The following is an 8915-nucleotide window of genomic DNA, read 5'->3' as shown; positions in this document are numbered from 1 at the left end:
AGGCAGCAGACTTGCGGGCAAGGGTAGGGAGATAGTAGATGGGCCTAACAGAGAAAAAAACCAGAGCAACCAGAATGATCTGACAAAGAACGTTAGTTTGCTAAATCCAATAAAATCAAACACAATGAGAGTGTCCAAAGCTGAAGCCTTACGCTATAGACTGCAGAGGGAACCACGTGCTTCTCTGCTGCAAAACCGAGAGAATTTTTGCTGTTTTCCACAGTGATTCTTAGCTAACATTGTTCTTTCCAGTCTCATTTTCTATCTGAATCTATCTGCTGAATTTTCAGTACAGCCATACATCATGACCTATCCGATTATACTGCCTTTTCTTGCTTAGCAACTGCTTGCAGAGCCGGGGAGACATCAAGGCATCTTGTATGTTTTCTTGTGCAGCAGAGAGGAAATATAGCACTCGGGTGAAAAAATAGAAACAAACTCTGCAACAAATTTACCATTCTCAATTAAAATCAAGATTCTTCTGGAATTGAAGTGCTTTTCTCACTCATCTCACTGATGCCGATAGGAAGGAATGCAGTAGATATGCTGCTCTGTCACACAACTAATCAATCTTCTTAAGCGCATAGCCCTTCCTGGTAGCTGCACCAGCACTGGTAAAACTGCTGACTGGAAAAAAATATATACATCTTGTAATAAATACAGTCTATCAAATACACATTCATCTGTCAGATTCTACTACAGAGAATGAATTTTGAACATGAACTACTTTCAAGAAAGCAGGTTTTGGTATTCATACATACTTGCTTGCCAGAGGGATTGGAGAAATAGAGAGGAGATATAATTCATTCTGTTGTTTATTAAGGAAAGTTACCGTGCTCTCGTGCTAGTAAGTAATACTAGTTATTAGTGCTGCAATTTCATATTCTGACTTACACTGTAGACATCTTGCTTGCCATTAGCCTATCTGTGAAGCATTTCCTTCCTTTGTAAATGACTAAAGGTTTGTTCTTGATAATATACATTTGACAGCAAAACATTATGCAAGTAAGATTTTGTGCTTCTGTGTCTTTTACTCAGTCATTTTTTCAGACTTAGATACCATAGGGAAATTTTTAAGATCTTGAAAGCTTCCTTCAAATATAATTAATCAGAAAGACATTTTGCTGACTGAAAGTTTAAGGTTCTTCTTTTAAAGGTTACTGAATCATCAGAGAAATTTACAATATACTTGCTACAAGATGTAGGCTTACAAGTAATGAAAATCTACTTGAACCCTCATTGCATTTGTGTTTCTGTGCATGTCCTTCACTTATTCTGAGGAATCTTGGGCTGTGGTGTAACCAGGTTTTGAACACTTTCCCCATGACGCTCCATTCTCAGAGACAGGTAGTCAGACAGCACAGCAGTCTACAGAGTTCAGACAGCACAGCACATTTAGAATGTCCTATCCTAAAAGTCAGATTTTAGGATTTTTAACATAAAATCTGTAAGTTGGATTTTACTTAGTAAAAAATAAGAAGATAATATTCATAGATTTCTTTCAAATTGATGTTCATTCAATAATGTTGCTCTACTAATCTTGCTAGCAGAAGTGTGAGTTGTTATATGGAAACATCACATAGAAGAAAGCCATCATAAAATAAGACATTTAAATTCTATCTTGTTTCTCTATTTAGCAGCTACACAGTTGTCCTGATTTAAGCTGGGACAGAGTTTATTTCCATCAGTGTCTGGCATGATGCTATGTTTTGGCTTTAGGAGAGAAACAGTGCTGATAACACATCAATGATTTAGCTGTGCTGAGCAGTGCTGCACAGAGCCAAGGACATTTCAGTTTCTCAGCTTCTCGTACTGATCTGCTAGAGATGGGGCTTGGGGAGCATAAGGAGCTGGGAGGGAACAGAACACAAACATATTATTATTGTTACTGCTACTTCTCTCTTCCTTTTCTGATTTATTCAATAGCTTTTATCTCAATCCCCAAGTTCTACCCTTTTTTTTCTCCAATTTTCTCTCCTATTCAGTGAAATGCAGGAAAGTGAACAAAAAGTGATATATAGATTAACTGCCTGCTGAATTAAACCACAAAAACAGTTCTTTGCCATATTCAATTAGTATATTAAAATATAATTCATATTCAGAACTGTTGGTAAAACTTATCTTGACAAGTTTTACCACAATACCAAATCTATATTACTGCAATTTAATACTATGTATTGTTAACCAATAATAATACAAAGTAACAAAACAATGCCAATTTATTTTACCCCTAGTCAATAAGCAAGGTCACCGAAACATTCTGGCACAATAGGACAGCTAGAAAGGTATCAACATTGCAGTTCCCTTCTGTAAAGGAATGATTTTAAGTCCAGATTTCCCATGCTCTACAGAAAGGTTTGAGCTCATACCCATGAGGCAAAATGCCTTACATCTTCTTCCAAAAGAAGATTATCATTTCTGAGAAGATATAACTAAACTTCCTAAAATTTACACATTTTGGAATGTATATTTGTATGCTAGCCTTATTTTTATAACAGTAGCTGTCATGTTCTGAGTAATGTATTTCTGCTTCCTTTTTTTGCCTAATATTTCATTAGCATACATATCAGATTTGCTAAACGGTTTCACCAGGTTTTGGAAAGAGCACCGTGGCAATGGAGTGAGTAAGTAGCTTATGTATTTAAATGAACCAAATCAGAATAAAACAGCTGTCAGTAATAAAGGAAGAATAGGTAAGTGATAGAAATGTGATTTATTTTATTCCTGTAGACTTAATGCAAACTAGCAAATAAATGCAATACTCATTTTATGTGTTGGCTTTAATTCATGGACTACCAAATATTAACAAAGATTTGTTTCGGGCATGGTGTTCAAACATCATTCTAGCAAATACTGTTTTCTCCAGTTTTCTCTTAAGTGCTTTACTGTAGTCTTACCGGGGTGAATCTACCCAGAAATCCAAAAACTTTTTTGAAGTCTGAAGACCTTAAAAAGGTCTTGAAGAAAAAAATACACATATGAAAAGAATCAAAATTCTCTCCTTCTCAAATTTGAACATTTAAATGTCACAAAATTTTTCCTTATCCCCGTAGAATAAATTCTAAGTACTCCAGAGGATGCAAATGTTTAAGAAAACTGTAATGAGAGGAATGGAGAAGTTTCTCTGACTTCTCAGGAGCTTTGAAATACAAAAGCTTTAAACAAAATTAACATGTGGAAAATTTCTTTGAAGAAGATGGAAAAAAGCATGCTCTCCTGCTCATAATAAATTGGTCCAGAGGTTCTTTTTAATCATTTGTTGTTGTTTGCTTTTAAACCATTGTACAATGGCATGAATAAAAGCAGAAATGTTCTAAAGGGTTATTATTGTTTGGTGCAGAAATCAATGGAATTAAATCTAATCATCATTGTAAGCTGTTTCTTCTCTTGATAAGAATTCAGAAAATTAAATATTTAATTAAAACTATGTGCATTTCTTGAAAAATCAGGGAAGGATAATAACTTCTCCATGATTATTAACACTGTTGAGGAGCATTTGGGGCAACATTTTAATGACTAACTGATTACTATATTTGATCTCTCTTTTCTTTTTAATTTTGTCTTGCCAGAGGAAAGAGATTTGCATTTTTGCTTCCTGCAATAGTCCATTTTTAATTTGCTTACAATTTAACATAAACTATAAATTTAGTCTTAAGTGTGAACTAATGACTTTATCATTCAAAAAGGGCCATATGTCATTTATAAAATAAGGATATTTCAAGAATTAAAGATGACTAACGTAAAAAAGAGTGGACTGAAGTGTGCCACAAGAGAGAAGTAATGCAATCACGGCCTGACAACCACAACTGAATATTTAGTATGGCAATCATTAAATTTAGGTTGCAGACATTTCTATGCATTTCATTTAATTTGCTTGCACTACTGTGAATATAAGCAAACTTAAAAATTTGGACAGAAAGTGCATCAATTTGACTTCCTGGTTTTCTGAGCAAATGATGAGATTAAGAAACCATAAAAAGATCTTATTAGGTGTATTCTTTGCAACTATAAGGAATTATGGTTATCTGTGGGTTGTCACACCTTCAAGATCATTTCCAATTGTTTCATGCATAATTTAATTTCTATGTATTCACCAGCATATTTCAGAAAGGTCTACAGTGATAACTGCTAACAGAGATAAGCTTTACTGCAGTCTTTTCTTCCTGCACAGAATTTGATTCTTCTTTTCCACCTAAGTAAGGTTGTACACCACTTTTTTATGGGAAGATTCTTTTTTCTGACTTAACGCTGAAAACTGTGCAGGTTAGCAGTCCCACAGAACATCACTGCCATAAAGCAGTGTACATAGTAATGAGTTCCAGAGCTGCATTCAACCACTTGAATTTGGAGCTGCAAGAATCTGTTGAAATAAATGCAGTTTTGAACAACCACCAAAGTCTACCTTCTATGACGAACACAAACGCACTCACTTTTGATAGCTCCTAAAAGAGAGAACTGTCCCAGGGCCTTGTAAACTGACATAATCCTGTATGGAAATGTTTTGTTTTTGTTAATATTGACCATTTACTTAGCATTCAGTGATGTGAGTTTTGCAGCCAGAGACCATGTAGAAGGATATAAGAAAGAACAGAAAAAATCAAACTCAAAACTCTAGAGAATAAAGACTACTTTCACTTTTTTTATACGTAGTTTGCTTACAGTTGAACTTAGAATTTTAGAAGTACTTTGTAATGTGCACACATACTTCTTTGCTTTGTAAGAAAATGGAAAAGCATTCTCAAACTTTAGATTCTAAGCAAGAGAATTCCTTTTGACTTTGTACCAATATGATATAATAATAAAAGAGAGAAATGTGAAACATTATTCTTACAAAGGCACCAGAATTTAGATGCTGCTGTAAGTCATATAGGAGACATATTCCTTCCTAAAGGACAATAACTTTCACATTGAGAGAAATTAAGAATATCTTCAAGCTGTAAAGAACAAGTTGGTAGATATGTTAAAGCATATAGCCATGTACAGGTAGCAGATCTAATTTTCTAGTACAGGAAATTAAAACTCAAATAGCTCTCAAAGCATGTCTCAGATGTCACTCTATGGTGAGAGTCTAAGATTAAGTTTCTGAGTTCAGGCATGAAACATAAGTATGCTAGCTATCTGTATGGTCACATTCCTTTGTATTTCATTGCTCACAATGAGAGAATATTACCAAACACAGCAAGCAAATTTTCTGTCATTTGTTGTTTTTTTGTGTCAATGCGCATTTTTTTTTTATCTTTTTTTTAATTTATGATCTTTCTAGCTCAATCATGTTCAATCCATGGCTATGGGCCGCCTGCAGCCACTCCTGCCCCACACTACCATGCCAGTGGCACTGCTATACCAAGCAGCCCAGTCTGGCCATGGGTGTGCATCCATGGCTCACAACAGCCACACAGCAGAGTGACATCAGCACTGCCCAGGCTGAAACAGGGGCACAGAATGGGATTTTTGATTAAATTTTAGTCTGGAATAAAAAAAGATTTAAAATTACATTTTTAATGAGGGCTGCTCTAAAAGAAATATCTCCTGTTTTACAGTGTCGGTCCATACCATCGGAGGCAGATGCTGGTGGTAAGGCAGTAGAGGCTGAATCTTCACACCATTTCATTTTGTTGCTGAGTGGACAGATGGCAGCAGAGGGGCAGTCTGATGGAAAGGAATCCGATGTGGAACTGAGTATGAAGAAAAGGCATGTCACTAAATTCCTCCATGTGGAAACAATGGCACCCACTAACATGCATTGACACTTGCTGAATGCCCAAGCAGACCAAACAGTGGATGTAAGCACAGTGAGATGGTGGACTGTATATTTCAGTGATGGTAATGGTGACAGTCACCATTCGCTGTTGCAGACTGTTCTGAACACAGCATACAGGCTCTTGTTCACCACTGGCAAAAATGCACAGCTAATGATGATGACTGTGTCGAAAAAGAGTGTTTTGTAGCTTAGAATTTGCTCCGCCAAATGGTGCTATTGTAGTCTTTGTATTTGTTATTGCTTTCAAGGAAATAATTAGGAGACATTACTTCTGGAGCAGCCTTCATAGATGTTGCTCAAGACAATTTTTCTTCACTCAATGTGGTCCAAGCAAGCCAAAACACTGGACATCCAAGTTCTAGGTACTGCTCAGTAGGTTAGCCATAGATTTAACCATTTAATAGGACAAGCTCTGTCAGTTTCATTGTTTCATTCCTAGGAAATTCTATGATTGTGTCACCTTTCCTAAGAGAAAGTAGACAAGCAGAATAGCAATATGACAGTTAATTGAATATCAACCTCTATAAACAAGAGCACATGAGTGTTGACTAGAAAAAAAATTTTGAAAGTAATTACAAAAGGGAAACAATCCTACAATTTGCATGTTTGCAGAAAGATTTGTCAGGATCTGGTGTTCAGCTCTGTGTTAGGCAATGAATACTGTCAGCAGGTCTCCTCATTATGATGCCTTCAGTTCAAAATTTAATGCCCCTTCAGCAGCTTTCTTTACACAAATGTATGATTTCCCAGGCTCAACACAAAGAAAACCAAGTGAGATGTAATGGGCTGTGATATAAATAAAAGCCAACAATACATGAGATAATGATCTCTCCAGATGTCGTGAATCAATTGTATACTAAAATACAGCTTCACTTAGAGCAGATGATATGTTGGACTTTGAAATAAGGAAGTAAGCATAATATATAGTGGAGAGGAAAAGTTAGGTAAATATCTAACTTTGAAACATAAAATTAATTTCTGTTGTGTTCTCAAACTGTTCGTTTTGTATAAACATTCTAACCAATACTCTTCCTGCTATATTGATCAGAGTCAAAAATGACAAATAGTTAATCTGAAAAAGATTATATTCATAGCAAATAATTTCAAATCCTGACAAGACTGCTGCTTCAATAAGAATTTGATTCCAGCAGTTACATTTGTCTCGTAAGCTAATGAAAGCAAATTATCTCTGCTGTGAGAGGGATTCTCACATGGGTTGAGCGTTGATCTAACTTTGAAATTACAAACTGAAATTAATTTCAGCAGTAAGCATACTCTCAATTGAATCTTTAATCAAAAACAGCCAACATAACTTCAGTTTTTATTAACAAAAGCTGATAATTACCTGAAGATACAGAATGCAGCAGAGACACCTTCTATTTTGCAGTACCTAATTTGAAATAATCAGATAGGAGAAACCATAAGTACTTATAGACTAGTAAGAGGCAGAAAAATCTACATTCAATCTTTTTAAAATTATCTTCTTAACGTAGAAACAAGTAAGCAAATAAATAAATGTAACTCCAAGTAGTAGCTCCAAATGTATATATATATATATACATTGGTGCTTGATATATATATATAAACTTTATATACAATACATTTTTCAGAACACATTTCTCCTTATTCTCTAGTAGGGGTATTTTAGCTAGTACAAGGACAAGATTCACACCCTGAACCAATGTGGGTAAGTTTGGAGGTTTCAAAATTTTTACTGTTTGGAACCAAGAGATTCAAAATAATGTATTGACCCTACACACCTTCATATTCAATTTACCAAAAAGTGTAAGAAAATACACTCTAATCTACTTGAATTTCATTAGGTTTACTCATTTTTCACCTAACATTTTATAGTGTAAGTTACACTTGCTTTTTCTGGTGAAATGACATTACCACATATATGTATATACACACATATAGTGTAATATAGTATAACATAACATAGAATTACAGAATGGCTTGAGTTGGGTATTCCAATCCCCTTGCCACGGGCAGAGTTGTTAACTGCAAGATCAAGCACCAATTCAGACTGCCCAGTGCCCCATCCAACCTTGGCCTTGAACACCTTCAGGGATGGGACACCCACAGCTTCTCTGGACAGCCTGTGCCACAGCCTCACTACTCTCTGAATAAATTATTTCTTCCTAACATCTAGTGTTATCTTCCCTCTTTTATTTTAAAACCATTTCCCCTTGTCCTATCACTATGTACCGATTCAAGAAGTTGATTTCCCTTCTAAGTGGTCCATAATACAGTTTTATTAGTTAGAAAACTAACATAATTTGGATTATTCACTTTTTTATCTGTCTTCTTTGCAGCATAAGAATGATAAAATATTGAAAACATTTCATTCAGTGAATTAAAAGCTCAGAATATTGTGTGATAAATATTAGCCTGAGACACAGAGCACAAGATTATTAAGAAAACAATTTGTTTTTTTAAATCATTAATTTATAAATACATGCATTTAATAATAATATCAGATAGATGTGAAAATTAACTTTGAAGAAGATAAGAAAATGAAGATATTGTTTTCCCCTTTGTTTTAATTATATGTAGCAGAAGAATTGGCTTTTATTTCTATCCTTGTATAAAACATACCATTAAAATAACAGATCTGAGTTTAAGGAAATTTTTCTGGTAATAAGTCGATACCTCTCCAAAAGTCAGGTGAAAGCCATGAAAGAAGAATTTGATTTCCCCCTAGATTTCAGTATTTCTGAGCCTGTAAATACAGAAGCTGAAGGTTAAAGCTGGTGAGATGCTTAATTTGTAGTTTCCAAACAGTTATTCAGAAGCATGGTCTAGTGTTGCAGCTTACACAATTATAGGAGTAGCTCTTTTAGAGGTATTACATCATTGCTAAATTAGATCATTTAGATTTGGCAATCCAAATCAGTGCATTGAGGGCCATAAGACAACAACGTACACTACTTACAGTATCACCTAACTCCATCTTATAAAAATATAGAGAGAATATTCTAGTTAATCTATTCTCTTCCAGTTTAAAGCCATTTCCCCTTTTTTTGTCGCTACCTTCCCATGAGGAAAAGTCCCTCCCTAGCTTTTCTGTAGGCCCTCAACAAGTATTAGAAGGCAGCTATAAGGTCTCCCTGGAGCCCTCTCTTCTCCAGGCTGAAAAGCCCCAGCTCTC

At 35.1% G+C, this 8915-nt stretch overlaps 1 long non-coding RNA gene across 2 annotated transcripts in view; it reads right to left on the bottom strand.

The window, feature by feature from the left end:
- Window positions 1–23: 23 nt before the first annotated feature.
- Window positions 24–8915, bottom strand: part of LOC116217548 — a 41881-nt gene continuing 32989 nt past the window's right edge. Inside the window, exons 1-3 of one of the 2 annotated variants that reach the window (XR_004162225.1) lie at window positions 8417–8489; window positions 7107–7151; window positions 24–5675 (exon numbers count right to left, since the gene is read on the bottom strand). This is a non-coding gene — a long non-coding RNA (uncharacterized LOC116217548). Of the gene's footprint in view, window positions 5676–7106; window positions 7152–8416; window positions 8490–8915 lie in introns of those variants that run through there. The other variant, XR_004162226.1, reaches the window with a different exon arrangement.

This window comes from Meleagris gallopavo, chromosome Z (assembly GCF_000146605.3).
Source record: "Meleagris gallopavo isolate NT-WF06-2002-E0010 breed Aviagen turkey brand Nicholas breeding stock chromosome Z, Turkey_5.1, whole genome shotgun sequence".
NCBI classification, from domain to species: Eukaryota; Metazoa; Chordata; class Aves; order Galliformes; family Phasianidae; genus Meleagris; species Meleagris gallopavo.
Note: the sequence above shows the minus strand (reverse complement) of the source record. Positions and strands in the feature narration are given on the sequence as shown.